Raw genomic sequence first — 16,896 nt, 5'->3', positions numbered from 1 at the left:
TCCACCCCCGCTCTGGCCAAGAGCCTATCCACCCTTCCAGGGAGGTCCCCCACCTGTGCTCCTGGAAGGCAACACACCGTGCGAGACTCTCTCTCTCTGGAGCACACCTGTGCTTCAATCCCCCTAATGATTGAGTCCCCAACTATCACTACCTCTCTCTTTTTGGGAACTGGTTTTGAGGTGGCCCGTTGGGGCTCCTCATTCCTGCCTACCACCTCAGAATTATCAGAGACTCCGTCCAGCACCGCAAGGACATGATAACGGTTTGCCACTTCTAATTCTGGGGTTGATGCCCCCGGACAGTGTGCACCCTTTGCCTTACGCCTTGTGACCGTGACCCACCTGTTTCTACCTGTCTGGTCTGGAATCTCCTCCCGTGCCACCTTGGGGGTGAACACTATCTCTCTAAAGGACACCTGGGCCAAGTCCGCCAATTCTCTATTACAACGCAGGTCAGCCAACTCCTCCTCCAGTTCAGCGACCCTGAACTCGAGGTGCTGGATCAGCTGACATCTCCTGCAGATGTAGCCCTCATAGACAACTGGCTCTTCCAAACCATCATCTAAAAAGTCTAACATCCAACAGGACTTGCATTGCACGGGCCTCATTATTAAAATTTGATTTGGGATTAGTAAACTGCCTTAAGTTTTTTTTTTTAATTAAATTTCTCCTTCTTTCAGCTGCTGCTTAACTTAAATGGTATAACTAAGATCTGCTACAGATATTTTACACCTTTTCCCCTTAAGCTCCTGTACTGTTCTCCCTCTCAGCTGCCTGCTATTTGTCTTTCTATGAGGTTAACTTTACTTTTCTCTGTCTCTTCTCCTACCTTTGCGCTCCTCTTTCTTATAAGTTCTCTACTCGCACTGTTTGTATTCCCCCGTATTAATGAACCCTTACGCTGTCGACCACTTACTGTTCTACCTCTGGATCACTAAGGACTGTTTAATCTAAAATAAACAAAATAAATAAAACTTTACTACCTTGTTTGCTCCTACAGCCGCTTGTGCCTGATCGGCGCCTTAACGCTGGCCGCTTACCTGCGCACTGCTGAGCCCTTTACTGCTTTGAAGTCAGCCGCGACCTTTTTTCTTTTTTTCTTTTCCTTTTCCTTTAAACTAAGGAATTGCTGTTACGACGATGGGGTTATTTGCTTACAAATGCCGATATCAGTTACTGCTGCTTTCTACCCTACCTCCTCAATGCTAATTCCAATACAGATAACAAGAACAAAAACAAAAACAGGTACAAGTAACTTTTCCAAGCGCACCTCCAAACACCCAGCTACTTTTGCTCTTGTGCGGGCGAAAAAAAAAACCCTTCTAAAGGGAAAAAAGCTTTAAAAATTCCCACATGGTTCCTTAGCGGCAACCAAAACCCAAGTTTTAAGAGTAGAATGTATTTTTTTATTTAAATCTCACACCACAGAACAGACCAAAAACTCTCAACAGCCTCTAGCGTTTGCAAAGCACACATCAGCCACGTGAAGTTGCAAAGGAAAAAACTGCTTTATAAGGTATATAAGACTAATGACTGCAAAGTGAATCGTAGAGCGTATGAGAACATGAGGGCAACCATCAAGAAGGATATCAGGGAGGCTAAGACAGTTGGAGAGGAATATAGCAGCTAAGGCAAAAGACGACCTTAAGAGATTCTTTCAGTATTTTAGTACTAAGGTGTTGTACCGTGTTAGCCATTATGAATGTAGAGAAAAGCCAAGCAAAACGACACCTTTAATTTAACTAAATCTTTAACTAAAAAGATTACAATATGCAAGCTTTCGAGGCAACTCAAGCCCCTTCTTCAGGCAAGATGTAATCAAGGGGAACTAAAAGATATAGACAGTGAAATGCCCTAAACTTACATTTTTCTGAGGTGTTTTCATGTGAGCAAGTGGATAACATCCCAGAGGTAACAGGGACTACTAAGGAGAGTACTGAGGGATTTGGAAATTGTAGATGGAGAAGTGCTGCTCATGATTAAATAAGCTGAAATCAAACAAATCACCAGGACCAGATAATATTTTCCCTCAAGTTCTTAAGGAGGCTAGCGAGTACATATATAAACCCTTGACACATATTTTTAGGAAGTCACTGCGCACTGGAGAGATTCCGAAGGACTGGAAAATAGCAAATATCATCCCATTATTTAAAAAGGGTGACAGGGTAGACCCAAGCAACTATAAGCTTAACATGCATCACAGGAAAACTAATGGAAGGAATTATTAAGGATAGGATTGAGCAACACCTGGCAAGGACAGGAGTCATTCTGTACAGTCAGCATGGGTTCAGAAAAGGGAGGTCGTGTTTTACTAACATGCTGGAATTCTATGAGGAGGCAACAAATGGATACGATCAAAGTGGAGCATATGATATTATTCATCTGGACTTTCAGAAAGCATTTGATAAGGTGCCACATGAGTGGTTGGGCATCAAATTAAAAGAAGTGGGAGTTCAGGGTGATGCTTTTAGATGGATGCAGAATTGGCTCAGACACAGGAAGCAGAGGGTGATGGTGTGAGGAACCTCATCAGAATTGACCCATGTTAAGAGTGGTGTTACACAGTGGTCAGTTCTAGGGCTGCTGCTATTTTTAATATATATAAATGATTTAGATAGGAATATAAGTAACAAGCTGGTCAAGTTTGCAAATGATACCAAGATAGGTGGATTAGCAGATAATTTGGAATCCGTTATATCATTACAGAAGGACTTCGATAGCATACAGGCTTGGGCAGATTTGTGGCAGATGAAATTTAATGTCAGTAAATGTAAGGTATTACAAATAGGAAGTAAAAATGTAAGGGTTGAATACACAATGGGCGGTCGGAAAATCGAGAGTACACCTTATGAGAAGGATTTGGGAGTCATAGTGGACTCTAAGCTATCGACTTCCCGACAGTGTTCAGAAGCCATTAAGAAGGCCAAAAAATATGTTAGGTTATATAGCACAATGTGTGGAGTACAAGTCCAACGAGGTTATGCTCAACCTTTATAATGCACTGGTGAGGCCTCGTCTTGAGTACTGTGTGTAGTTTTGGTCTCCAGGCTACAAAAAGGACATAGCAGAACTAGAAAAGGTCCAGAAAAGAGCGACTAGGCTGATTCCACGGCTACAGGGGTTGAATTATGAGGAAAGATTTAAAGAGCTGAACCTATACAGTTTAAGCAAAAGAAGATTACGAGGTGACATGATTGAAGTGTTTAAAATTTTGAAGTGCATTAGTACAGTGGATTGAGTCTGTTATTTTAAAATGAGTTCATCAAGAACACAGGGACACAGTTGGAAACTTGTTAAGCGTAAATTTCGCACAAACATTAGGAAGTTTTTCTTTACACAAAGAACGATAGACACTTGGAATAAGCTACCAAGTAGTGTGGTAGACAGTAAGACATTGGGGACTTTCAGAACTTGACTTGATGTTTTTTTGGAAGAAATAAGTGGATAGGACAGGCGTGCTTTGTTGGGCTGAATGGCCTGTTCTCGTCTAGAGTTTTCTAATGTTCTAATGCTTGCTACAATTCTAATTTGTTTCACTTTTTTAAGACTAGGTTGCATGAACTTTTTGATTCCCTTTTCTAGTGGCCCAAATGTGTTGTTGCTGCTGCTGCTTAGCAGAATTGTTGAAACTGCATTCAGGTTAAATAATTAGATAGCTATTTTACCAGTGAGAATTAATATCTTAATATCAAACTGAATTACACATTTTGAATTAATTTTAAGTGGTCTTGATTTTTTATCTGTCTTTGTCTGTCTTCATTAGCCTAAGTCAATGCTTTGGAACCTGTGGCCTTCAAACTTCTAAGTAAGTAAGAAGTGCAATGGTTATAAAAATGCTGGTTGGAAAAATGGTACCACTGTGACTTTCCAAACTTGGTATGTTATCTCACGGATGTTAATTAAATAATGTAGCCTTCATCATTGCATTGCTTGTCTGTTGAATTTACTCAACTATACAAATCTAAAAATATTTAGCTGTTAAATGAGTACAATAATCATTCAATCATAATATCTCAACACCAACAACAAACTTAAATTTCAACACACTTGAGTAAAAAATAAAAACATAGGAAAGCTGCTATGTGTCTGCCAGATTACATTTCCTGACCTTTGTTTATGTTTCATTTTTATGGTATTTTGGTTTAGTTTAAAATGGTTTTTTATATGTTTATTGAAATGATTTATTTTATGTTAAAATTGTTACATTTATGTATTATATTTGTATATGTGAATTTAAGATTTCCTAAGTCCCCTATATTGTGTGTGTGGTACACCAACAGACATCACCACTCCATTAACCCTGCATCTGTCAATTTAGTTCAATTTAAAGTGGAGGAAGCTTAGGTTGATGGTACACTGAAGTCTGACGGATTTTGAGCATTGTCTTTTTTCCTTATTTATTTTCTTGATTAGTCTAATTATTGCTCTGTTCTTAGATTATCAGTCTACAAGAAATCAGTAATGCTGATATTTTCACTGTTCTTTTGGATGAAACAAGTGGTTTCTCCTCATATGGAACATGTCTCCTTTATTGTACGATATGAACATGACATGGAGATAAAGCAAAACTACCTCTAAGCATGTAAGGTTAAATCAATAACTGGTGAAAATCTTCAAAACATTTTATATGAAGCTAGAAAAGATAAGGGGCCAAGGTTATGATGGGGCATTTAATATGAGTGGCACCTATAAGGACCTTCATGCCAGAATCCAAAATCAAAATGAAAAAGCTTTGCATGCACATTGCCTTAACAGTTTTAGCTGAAAGTACGCAATTTACCAATCACTTTGTTCATTTTTTACATCATCTGCAAAGTAAAATGCTGCATTTGTAGAAAAAAAAATCCCTCTGTCCGGGTCAGAATGTCCATCATCATCTAAAAAAGCTGTCTGGTACTCAATGGTTATGCCATAAAGATGCTCTCAAAACACTATGCTGTGGTACTGGTACTCCGAATAATGAAACAACCACCTAACTCTGCTGCTACTGATGCCCAGATGTTATTGCATAAAATAGACTTTGAATTCATACTTTTTTATGGAGGTAGCCATACTAGTATATTCAGAGAATTATTATATTGTTTCAAATTTGCTACAAAAACAGATTTTGATCTTACTTCATCTTACATGATAGTTTAATGAGTTATGAAAAGACTGAAAAGAATGAGTAATTCAATGTTCTGTTTGAAAATCCAAAACAAAAGGCAGAAACTGCAGAACTGACATACCAGACAACATTCCTGAATAAGCCAGAAAGGGAAAAGTACCATAAAGATATATTTTTAGTGTCACATCAATAACACAGACTTATAAGTCTCCTTACACTACAATAATTCTAAAGGTAAATGTGAACTACAATGCCACAAAAATGACACAATAGTTCAAACGAAAAGAGAGCATTACAACAGGTATAATCCTGTCAGGTTTACACTCACTCACTGTGTTTTCAATACATAAGGAAGATATCCAGATGGTCAAAAGAGTGTATGATTTCTATAGTATAGATGGTTAACTACTGCTGACTGAGCTCAGAGTTTTTCACTCCAAATTTGTCTTACCCAAGAGAAATGTACAAACCCTGCTGAGAACCTCTAAGCAGAATGAGGCTGAAACTGATATATGGTTGTAATCACACCATTCAAGAAGAGTTAGGAAAAAGTTACTATTATAGGAAGAGGTAAATACCTGTTCAATAGAAGTAGAGATGGAAAAAAGATGATTGTATTTATAATGAAATACTGGCCAAAAGATAAGCATTTAAAATAAATCTGAAAACAACATAAACAACATAAAAATATAAAATGAAAAACAAAGCTCAACTCACAGCTAGAAACAAATAATGGAAAGCAAGAGGAAAAAGACACACATGTAAGAATAATCTACTTTATAAACTAAGTAAATATGAAAGAAGAAAAATAAATAAAATGTGGACATATTAGCAATGGTGATTTCCTATAATGAACCACAAAGCAAATAACATGGCAACAAAACTCAAGGTGTATGCATGATAAGCTTGCACAATACGTTTTATGGTTACTGTCTGATTGAGCATGAACTGGTTAGTAAGAGTAGTAGTTAATTGGCTTTCCTTGATGGCACAGGATTAATTAGGACATAGGACTGTTTAAGCAAAGTTTGCTATTTTGGGTAGTTTAAGAGGCATAGTGTTACAATAAATGAGCAACTGTAAAACACAAGACAGACCCATTCAACCAGGATAACCCAGGCACTGAGTGAATTCATTTTCAACAGACAAGCAATGCAATGGTGAAGGCTACATTAGTTAATTAACATCTGTACGATAACATACCAAGTTTGTAAAGTCACAGTGGTACCATTTTTCCAAACCTGCATTTTTTAATCATTGCACTTCTTCCTTACTTAAAAGTTTGAAGGCCACAGGTTCCAAAGCATTGACTTAGGCTAATGAAGACAGATAAAAAATCAAGACCATTTTTTTTGCTCCTTCACTAATACTTTCAGGGTACTTTTAATTAGCTTGTTTATTCAGTGGGCCTCTCTTGAAGTGATATTACCAGCATAGTACATTACAGCACATAAAGTTGCAATGGCCATCACAGAGTTAGAGAATAGGTAAAGGATGTCATTACTCACATTAAATCAACACAGTCTCCTAAAAAGAAGTAGTAAGACACTGTACGAAAGATATCAAAGACTGGAGGAGTAATCATTTTCTAAAGTTAAATTCCAAGTAGAAATATTGCTCTATGTAATGAATAGGCTGTCTGAAATTTAGTCTCTATAAATGGTTTTTCAACCACACCATGTGTTACAGTAGGAGATTTAGGTATCATCATTGGCACTGATCTATCTTTCGAAGCTCACAAAAGTAATTTCTGTAACACAGCATTTTTTCATCCAAACAATATTGCAAAATTCAGATGTATGCTGACTATTCAAAGTGCAGAAAAAAATTTCAATTCTAGAAGAGATATTGATCAGTCTTAGACAGCATTTCTAAAATATTAAAACCATTTTAAAGTCCTTTCCTTTTAAAGATCCCAAAGAACAGTGGGAAAAGGATCACTTACTCAACATTTCGGAAAAGGAGTGGAAGGAAGTCATGCACAGAATTCAGTCTAGCTCCATATGCACAAAGCATTCAATTATACAACTTAAAATTTTTTATCAAGCATATCTATCTTGTTTTAAACTGTCCAAAATGTTTCCAAGATCCACTCTGCGAACATTGCAATCAAGCTCCAGCTTCACTAGGCCACATGTTTTGGGTGTGTACCAAATTGACATCATTCTGGACAAATTCTTTTAAAGGCCTATCAGACAGCATTTATGTTACAATCACTCCTAATCCATTAATAGCTGTGTTTGGTGTACTCCCAGATGAAGCACTGGAGAAAGTGGAGAAGGATGAACAAACTGTAATTGCCTTTATTTCACTATTTGGACCCAGAGTTTTCTTGCTCAACTGGAAGAATCTTAACCCACCTCTGTTAAGTCAGTGGGTAATTGATGTTATATACTATTTGAAATTGGAAAAAATCTAATTCTCTCTTAGAGGATCTGTTCAAAACTTTTTTACAACATGTCAGAATCTAATCAATACTCTTTTAGAATAAGCACTTATATTGGGGGAAAGACTCCTTTCCCTGTATATGACTCTCAAAAGTTTTACTCTGGCTGTTGGCCTTTCTCTCTTTCGCATGGGTGGGGGTTGAATTGAATTTAGTTTTGTTAACTTTAACTTGATTGTATGGAATGTTACTTGCTTTAAACATATTCGATAAAAGTAAAAAAATGCAAATAAATTTGTAATTTTTACATTAAACAGGAAGATTGGAAGCTAAGTGTCTGCCTTTAATAAATCCAGTTTGGTCTTGTGATAATACCGAAGGAAGCACTTTCTCAATCCTTTTAGCTAGGACTTTGGAGAATATCTTAACATCATTATTCAGAAGTGAGATTGGTCTGTATGCTGCACATTGTAACCAACCAACCATTATCCAACCTGCTATATCCTAACTACAGGGTCACGGGGGTCTGCTGGAGCCAATCCCAGCCCACACATGGCGCAAGGCCGGAAACAAATCCCGGGCAGGGAGCCAGCACACCGCAGGCATATTGTAACAAGTCCTTATTTTGCTTAGGAAAGAAGGTAATTAATGCTTGGTGAAAAGTTTGAAGTAGAATTTTATTGTCTCTAGCTTCTGTAAATGTTGCTAATAAAAGGGGAGCTAACTTAACTGAGAATTTTTTATAAAATTCGGCAGGTAGCCATCAGAGCCTGCTGCTTTCCCACTCTGAAGTGAGTTTATAGCATCAAGTAATTCTGATAGTGCCAGAGGTTTGCCCGAGTCCTGTGCACTGAGAGTATCTAGTTGTGGTATCTGTGATGCATCCAAACACGCATTAGGTTGTGCCTTGTCTTCTTTAAACTGATTAGAGTACAAGGACTTACAAAGGTCTCTAAATGTGTGCATTATATTTTCATGGTCAATGATTTTGTCTCCGTCTGTGTTGGTGATTGCTGGGATTGCATTGCGAAATTCCCGCTTGTGGATTTGTTTTCTTATTACCTTTCTCTTGAGAAAGAGAAAAAACATTATTAACTGAAATGATTATAAGTATTTAACTCTCAATACCAATAACTGTAATTTGCATTAAGCATGACGCAGAGTTTTATGATTTATTATTTCTATATGATTTGTTTATCATATATAGAGAGAAAGAATTCAGCTTGAGTACAGTTTAAGGAGGTATTAAGCTAACTGAACAAATGTAATCTAATACACACACTAAGCTGTAAGAGTGTTTTCCTGTATGACAAATGTACTAAACTAACTTTTAAGGTAGCTTTTGATATTGTATAACCAATTATTATGTGTGATGATCATTATGTGTGAAATGTAAGCTATAATAAGATTCTTAAATTGCAACTGCCACATAGCCGTTGAAGTGTTGTAACCCTGATGGTGCAGAAGAATAGGGAAGTACATGTTTTGCAAAGTGCTGTCTCTGTAACTGTCTTGCAAAATTAGCCATAGCTGAATTGCATAACCTGAGCTGGGTAGGAAGCCTGGGAGTATGGATATGCCAACAGTTCCTCTTATCTAAAGACTACCGTGTACTTCTCCAGTACTGATCTGATGTGTGATGTGAAGCTACTTGCAGACTCTGCTTGACCTCAAATTGAACTGTCATACTTCCTCTTTTTGTTTAGTAAACAAACTACTATAAAACTGAGCTAACTCCTATTCTTGGACAGGCTATCTGATCTGTCAGTAGAATTGGCCGACAGGGGCTGCAAGCCTACTCTCACCAAGAATAAAGAAATTGCTTTTTTACTTTTTTATTGATGTCTGCCTGCTGTTGTCTCGACTTTTTTCCACACTCTTCATGTTCATAGTAATGATGACTTGATTTAAAATTCAGTTGTTCTGTTTCTTTAGTTGTCAAGAAGTTGAGTTCTCCATGCAGAGGCTGTCTTTTCCTACTAAGTGCCTCATTTGAACACCTGGCATGTTCTTGATCTATTCTGGTAATTTAACTGATTAACTCTGATGCCTTCTTGGTTTCCAATTTATTTTTGTGGGAAAATTTTTAAATAATCTGCTCTCTTAAGTAACAGTGATGCACTGGTAAGTAGAAGGAATATGCTCTTGACTTAGGGTTTAGAAATTTCCAGGTGTCTGACAAGCCATGATCAGTTACAAACTGTGTAAATATTTTTGCAGTGTTACAGTTAGGTCCATAAATATTTGGTCAGAGACAACTTTTTTCTAATTTTGGTTCTGTACATTACCACAATGAATTTTAAATGAAACAACTCAGATGCAGTTGAAGTGCAGACTTTCAGCTTTAATTCAGTGGGGTGAACAAAATGATTGCATAAAAATGTGAGGCAACTAAAGCATTTTTTAACACAATCCCTTCATTTCAGGGGCTCAAAAGTAATTGGACAAATTAAATAACTGGAAATAAAATGTTCATTTCGAATACTTGGTTGAAAACCCTTTGCTGGCAATGACAGCCTGAAGTCTTGAACTCATGGACATCACCAGATGTTGGGTTTCCACCTTTTTAATGGTCTGCCAGGCCTTTACTGCAGTGGCTTTCAGTTGCTGTTTGTTTGTGGGCCTTTCTGTCTGAAGTTTAGTCTTCAATAAGTGAAATGCATGCTCAATTGGGTTATGATCAGGTGATTGACTTGGCCATTCAAGAATTTTCCACTTCTTTGCTTTAATAAACTCCTGGGTTGCTTTGGGTGTATGTTTTGGGTCATTGTCCATCTGTATCATGAAATGCCGCCCAATCAATTTGACTGCATTTAGCTGGATTAGAGAAGACAGTATGTCTCTGAACACCTAAGAATTCATTCGGCTGCTTCTGTCCTGTGTCACATCATCAATAAACACTAGTGTCCCAGTGCCACTGGAAGCCATGCACTCCCAAGCCATCACACTGCCTCCACCGTGTTTTACAGATGATGTGGTATGCTTTGGATAATGAGCTGTTCCACGCCTTCTCCATACTTTTTTCTTGCCATCATTCTGGTTGAGGTTGATCTTGGTTTCATCTGTCTAAAGAATGTTTTTCCAGAACTTTGCTGGCTTTTTTAGATGTTCTTTAGCAAAGTCCAATCTAGCCTTTCTATTCTTGAGGCTTATGAGTGGCTTGCACCTTGCAGTGCACCCTCTGTATTTACTTTCATGCAGTCTTCTCTTTTTGGTAGACTTGGTTATCGATACGCCTACCCCCTGGAGAGTGTTGTTCACTTGGTTGGCTGTTGTGAAGGGGTTTCTCTTCACCATGGAAATGATTCTGCGATCATCCACCACTGTTGTCTTCCGTGGACATCCAGGTCTTTTTGAGTTGCTGAGTTCAGCAGTGCTTGCTTTCTTTCTCAGGATGTACCAAACTGTAGATTTTGCCACTCATAATATTGTAGCAATTTCTCGGATGGGTTTTTTCTGTTTTCGCAGCTTAAGGATGGCTTCTTTCACCTGCATGGAGAGCTCCTTTGACCGCATGTTGTCTGTTCACAGCAAAATCTTCCACATGCAAGCACCACGTCTCAAATCAACTCCAGGCCTTTTATCTGCTTAATTGATAATGACATAACGACGGACTTGCCCACACCTGCCCATGAGAGTCCCTGAAATGAAGGGATTGTGTTACAAAATGCTTTAGTTGCCTCACATTTTTATGCAATCATTTTGTTCAACTCACTGAATTAAAGCTGAAAGTCTGCACTTCAACTGCATCTGAGTTGTTTCATTTAAAATTCATTGTAGTAATGTACAGAACCAAAATTAGAAAAAAGTTGTCTCTGTCCAAATATTTATAGACCATATGTCATTGCCCCTGTGGCAGGAGACCTAACTAGGTCTGGATTTAAAATACAATTAAAGTCCCCACCTATTATAATTTTATGAGTGTTCACATTGGGAATGGATGCAATTATGTTTTGGGTGAAGTCTCTATTATCCACATTGGGTGCATAGATATTTATCAAAATCACTTTACAGTTAAATAAATTACCCATTATGATCACATATCTCTCTTCAGGATCACATATCTCTCTTCAGACCCTCCTGGGTGGCTGTGGCACCACGGTTTCCCATAGGGCATGCTGGGAGCTAAGGTTTGGCACAGCCCTGTTAGGTTCCGTGGGGCCACCAGGGGAAGCTGCAGAGTCTACCATACCTGGGAGTGATACCATACCTGGGAGTGATTTTTTGTAATCTTGATGAACAACCTGGAGAACTCCCAGGGCCTAAATAAAAGGAGCTGCCTCACTGCATTCGGGGAGCCAGAATCGATTGGAAGAGGATGAAGCTGCCTGTGGAGGAGTGGAGGCGAGAGAAAAGGAAGACAAAAAGAGTAAAGGATTGTGAATTGTGCTTTATGTGCTGTGCTGTGGGGAGAGAGAAAACACTCCCCTACTGTAAATAAACGTGTGCTGTGCAACACTTGTGTCTCTACCTGTCTGTTTCAGGGTAGGGCCGCTGTATGTACCCTGATGGTCTACACCTGCTAAAACCCATTGAATTATTCTTTGTGCAATTTTGGTTTAAATAAAAATGAACTGTTGCTGAAATCAGCCCAATTTACACACATTCCCATTCACAAAAATGGTACTGTGAAAGTAGATGTTTCTTATCAAAATGGTATAATAGGTATTCTTGGCAGGATGTTGATTTTGTCTGTTATGTCACTATTTCAATAATGAAACTGAAATAGAGGATAGATTCAGCCAAAGCAGAGTTCAGAGAATGGGAATGCCTTGGTCAGTTGTTTGTAAAACATGAAGCTAATAAAACATGCTGATGCTGTAGCCAAACACACTTTCATGGAGATTGAAAGGTCTGGGAAAGGAGTCATCTCTTACTAGGTCTCAAAAGAGAATCATTCAAATGCAATTTACTTTACTGAAAGAAACAGGGCAGAAATCAAAGATGTCAGTTAACATTTTGGTTTTGTGTGTGAAAAAAAACATTCCATTGCATGTCCAACATGAAAAATAAAACATCCTTATTATATAGTCTTACTATGCTATTTTACCAGATGAATATACATATATCTGCAAAAGAGAAGTTATTCTTGTCTGAATAAGGTAATTGCATAATGGAACTCATGGATCCAAAAGTATTCCGTTCAAATGTGGTCATTGTTCATGTGGAATTTTAAACATTCTCCTCATATATAGATAGATTTTCCTAAAAAGTACAAGACATTTTTCTGCACAGTATGAATATTTTGAACGTTTGGTTCAATTTAAGTTAGTGTGTGTAAAGTATGCTAGTTGTATCCCTATAGGTCTTTCTGTTTCATGTGGAGCTCCTTAAATACATGCAGATTGTTTGCAATTTTTAGTTTCAAACTCACTTAATCCAAATAAAAGTCTCTACCGCCTACCTCAGCACCATGGAGACCAACACTTCCAAAATGTCTCTTCTTGTGCTTCTCAAAGATTGGTGGTGCTTTCCTTTCGATATCTAAGACATGGGCTCCAGGATAGCAGGATACAAAAGCCTTGAGGTCAGTTAATGGAAAGTTTAAATTGCAAACAATCGAATCTCAAATGATTAAAACATCCTTATGAGTTGTAGGCAAGTCGGGGGAGCGAAGTGTTCCAAAAAAGTTGGTGGTCTTCAGTGCAGCAGGGGCGAAGCTAACTCTGCCTGGTGTCTTAGTGGAATGTGGTGGAGTCAATGATGCCAAGATTTCTGGAATGCTTTTGAGGGAGTCTTTTTGTAGTCCTTGTAGTTGGGCTTTCTGTTTCTGCAATGTGAACTGGCGAGCCAGGAGCTGTTGAATCTGTTTATCAAGTTCCTGACTTCCTCATTGACACACTGAAGTTCATGATCGACTATTTTGGTAAACTATTTTCCGGTGGGCAGAAAGACTGACCACCTGAGTCACTGGTTTATAAGCTCCTTTTGATAATATCTACAATTAGAGCTCAAGATGTAAGGGAGAAATTAAATTACATTGAAAAATATAATATATTTAAATTAAGCTATATTATAAAAGAATAAAGGAGAACTATATAGTGTTTATCAGTACTAGAATGCAAACAATTAAGTTAGCTTAATAACATTTAGTTGCCTTCACATTACAATTATACCTACTGTCACACACGTGCAACTGGGAGACAGCTGAAGAGCCTAAATGATAGTAATTCCAACCCAGACCAGGGAGTGGCGGGGTGTGCTGACTGTGTCTCTCAATCTCTTGCAGACCATCCATGGGAAATCCCGCAGGGTACTGGCTAACTGATGATGTTACTTCTGTTTCCAGCCCAATGATGACGTCACTTCCGGTCCCGACGTCATCACGTCTGGTTCTGGCCCTGATGACGTCATTTCCTTTGCTGGCCTTTAAAGCTGCCATCTAACCTCAATAACATCAGTTCTGTTTTGGACTCAAATCTGTGAACATCTCTGTTCAAATTAACTCATTTTTGCAGCTGTGGAACAATATACGGGTGGCTGCCCCAAACCTTCATGATGTCTGTGACTCATTCTTGTGACACTAGAAAAGCATCTTTCTGTTAAGAATGTTATACTCTAAAATGTTGATTTTGCACAGAATGAAAAGACACCATATATACTCACATATAAGTTGGGTCTTGAAACCCGAAAAATCGATCATAAAATCAGACCCTGACTTATACCCCCGTTCAAAAATTCGACACTTAATTTTTTTTTTACATCTTCCTGCCTCCTCCAATCTTGCATCAGTTTCTCAGATGCATTGAATTTTGTTGCAGCATTGCAGTTTCGCTACTTCAATGACATTTAATTTAAAACCAGCTTCATTTTTTCTTCTGATCAAACGCTCCATCGTAGATAAGGGATGCTCTTATGATAAAGGTGTATGACGGTGTGAGATACAAAAAACACAAATCAGTGCAAACATTGCTTCGGAATAGTTTGGGTATTACCATGTGGTCACTTAGGCACAATACATAGAAAGAAAAAAGGCAGTGTGCTCCGTGGTTACTCTCTTAGGTGTGCGTTAGCATACCATAATCTCTTGAACCAATAGTGTGAGTTTTCTGCATTTGATTTATACGACCGACATTATAAAATACCAGAAATTATATGATAAAATCAAATCTCGACTTATCTGAGAGTATACACCATAACTGTTTGTGTCCTGTTCCCCTGTATGTTTTACCACACACAAAGTTTGTTTTATTGTGTTTTTCAAAGTCCAAACATAGAAATGTACATACATTCTAGACAGAATTTGAGAATTTACAAGGAGCAAGTACCCTTAAAATTGTGTGACAAAAGCTGCAAATTCTTTGGCTGTCCAGTGGCACTCTGCTGTCTAACCATGTGACATAAAGAGAGAATGTAATTGGCTGTCCAACAAAGTTGCTGAATCATGGAGCTGTGGAGGGCTGCAGCTGGACCCTTCACATGGAGAAATAATGGGTGGATCTGTGGGGAGGATAAAGTACAAAATGATTGACAAGTACCCCCAGCTGCTGATTTGCTGAATGACAAAGTGACTGAGCAAAATATCCTAATATATGATTGGTTAAAGAAGTAAGTGACTACAAAAATCTATTATATGATTGATTGAAGTCAAAAATGACCCACAATGCTCTAGGCTGCAGTAATAGTAATAGTGTGATAATAAATTCTGTGTCTTAGCAAGAATCTTGCTACTGTATCTTGCAGAAAAATTATAACTGATATTTTTTCTTGGTACTTGATACAAAATGAGTACAGTTTGAGAATCAAACTATAGATTACAGAAATATTGACCTTTATCATCCCTGGTTTGTTTTATTTTGAGTTGTGCATCTGTGGAGGAAGTATATTCAGAGTCCCTGGAGTAGCTTGATAAAAGGTGAAGGGGGGAAAAGGTCTGGGACTTGTGTAAAGTTTGATTTTTGGGGACTCCAGAAAGTCCTGGGCAGTCCTTTATGTATTATTTGAAAAGGAAGAAGGGAGATGGACTAGAGTTCTGGTGTTTATTTGTTTATTTTTATGTTTATTTATATTTGTTTATTTTTGTGTTAGTTAATATATAATCTATAATGGACTTAAAGATGTTTTCTTTAGTGCTTAGTGAAATGAACTGCAAATGTCTGCTAGATATGATATTTTTCACCGTAAGTCGGAAATATTGAAACGGGACTTCTCATCGCTTGTTTGTGCCATCAAGGAGAGGACCTTGGCTGCAAGCATCATCATCTTGGGACCACTTCCAATGAGCAGATGAGATGAAGCATTCAACAGACTTATCTCCCTGAACAACTGGCAGAAAACTTTCTGTGAAGAGAACTGTTTCAGTTCTTCAGGTGAGATAGCCTACACCCCAGTAGACTGAGAGCTTTTTGTCCTCTTCAAAAACATCACTAAGGTAATACAACTCTCATGACTATCAAATAATATGTTTGATAATAGACTTGAATATGTATTAAAATGTAATCAGTGCACAGGGGGGTTATATAAATAAACTAGTTGAAATACCCGATGTTGCTCGGGAGGAAAATAAAGTTGTTTTTTTTTAATTGTTTGAGAAAAATATAATTAAAAAACACAAATTTAAAAATAAAAATAAATTAAAAAACAATGAAGACTCACTAATGTGCTTGTCTTGCGGTCTTGTATGTATGTTATCATCAAGTTGATGCTCGGAACTGGCCAACTATATTTAATTTCAAAAGCAGCAGGGGCGCGGTGGTGCAAAAACATAAAGAATGCTGGCAGTCACCTCCAGTTCGTCCTCTGGTGGTCATTCCGAGTGTAGTGTAAATACAAACAATTTAATATTTATCCTGAGGCTTCTGTAAAGCTATGTGTTAACACAACCTGTATGTGGGCCTTGTTTAATATTAGGGCTTTAAATAGTAAAACATTTTACATAAATTATTTAATCACACATAGATAAATATAAATGTTTAATTCTATGTGAAACATGGTTAAATGTTAAATGGTGCTAGTGTTCTAAAATCTGCTCCTCTGGGTTATAATTTCTTTTATTCTGTTCACCAAAGAAAGAGGTGGGGCGGTCTTGCAAATATTTTTTCTACCTAGTTAAATTATAATGCTATAAGTATTGGTAATTTCACATCTTTTGAGTATCTTGCACAATCTAATCAAGGAGTTTCACATTTTCTACTACTTATTGCTTATCATCCATCAAAATAGACAATGCATCCTTTATTGATGAATCTATACTAATAAAAGGCAAAGCCCTCACTGACTCACTGACTGATTGACTGACTGACTGACTGACTGACTGACTCACTCATCACTAATTCTCCAACTTCCCGTGTAGGTAGAAGTCTGAAATTTGGCAGGCTCATTCCTTACAGCTTACTTACAAAAGTTAGGCAGGTTTTATTTCGAAATTCTACGCGTAATGGTCATAACTGGAACCTGTTTGACT

General features: G+C 37.7%; 1 protein-coding gene across 1 annotated transcript in view; it reads right to left on the bottom strand.

Moving 5' to 3' along the window:
- Window positions 1-16,896, bottom strand: part of LOC127529574 (uncharacterized) — an 813,564-nt gene that overhangs the window by 1,465 nt on the left and 795,203 nt on the right. The gene's annotated exons all lie outside the window — the stretch shown is intronic.

Source organism: Erpetoichthys calabaricus, chromosome 11 (assembly GCF_900747795.2).
Source record: "Erpetoichthys calabaricus chromosome 11, fErpCal1.3, whole genome shotgun sequence".
NCBI classification, from domain to species: Eukaryota; Metazoa; Chordata; class Cladistia; order Polypteriformes; family Polypteridae; genus Erpetoichthys; species Erpetoichthys calabaricus.
The sequence above is the reverse complement of the archived record's forward strand: the minus strand, read 5'-3'. Positions and strand labels throughout refer to the sequence as shown.